Below are 1,166 nucleotides of genomic sequence, written 5' to 3'. Positions count from 1 at the left end.
ATCAAGGCTTTATCCATGGATACCCTCTTAAAGTACCAAAGGTCTGGTGCTAACTAAAAGAATACTCTGGAAGGTGACACTGCTTTATTAGAATCTTCACAAGCACTTGGAGTTAAAAAAACAAAGACTACTATGAATATGTGTTTGAAAACTCAATGTCAAAGATATTTGAGCAAAGAGACAGCCCTACTCAGTGATTTTAAAGGGTAAATGCCTTGCAAATCACTGAAGACATCATGAGCCATGATTTCTAAAGACAGAGACCTGCATTTTCAAAAAGCTCCCTGAAAAATCTTTAAGCACCTGGAATTTAAGCAGAAGTGATCCAAAGAAAACACTCTCGATAATATGCTGATTAAATTTGGTCATTTTATGTTATTGATTATGTTTAAATTATGCATGATGGGGAAAAAACTGAATAGTAATTTGGGATTTTACAGATTAAAAAATATTAAGATAGTGATATAATCAGCAAAATTTGAAATTGGGTTTGTTTTCATTAAATATGAAATTATTCTGGTAATGTACACAAAATAATCATGTATTTCAATGAATTTTCACAAAGCAAATACCTATGTAAAGTTCATTTCAATCTGATTGAGAAAGATTATAACTTCCGTTGCTTTTATTCTTAAACTCCCTTCCAAGTACTGCCTTGTTGCCAGAGGAAACCACTGTCTTGACCTCTAAAATCATAATTTCATTTTCTCTGGTTTTGAGTGAAATATAAATTGAATTCTTCAATAAATATGTTGCACAATTTGAATACACTATATGCTTTGCTGGAGAAGGAGGGATAATCTCCTGTCCCAGTCAGACAGTCAGATCTGATTTGACAACACACACACACACATAATAATAATAATAATAGAAATATTGCTTTGTATATAACTTTTCTTACAAAATACATTATATTTGTGAGATTTATCCATGCTACTTCATATTCTCTGTGTTTTTGTGAGCCCTTCAGTTAATCCAGATTCTTAATGATTCTGTAGAACAATATTTCCTAGCTTTCCCATTACTGAGTGTTTTAACCTTTGCATGTCCCAGATTCAGTATATATTCCACATAGTAATAATTTATTCATTTTCATTATTGCATTATAATTTATAGTATGGATCTTCTACAATAATATATCTATTCTATTACTGATAGTCTAAGTG

The sequence above is a fragment of the Elephantulus edwardii genome, unplaced genomic scaffold, assembly GCF_000299155.1.
Source record: "Elephantulus edwardii isolate Elephantulus edwardi_28Jun2011 unplaced genomic scaffold, EleEdw1.0 scaffold00017, whole genome shotgun sequence".
In the NCBI taxonomy this organism is placed as follows: Eukaryota; Metazoa; Chordata; class Mammalia; order Macroscelidea; family Macroscelididae; genus Elephantulus; species Elephantulus edwardii.
The sequence above is the reverse complement of the archived record's forward strand: the minus strand, read 5'-3'. Positions refer to the sequence as shown.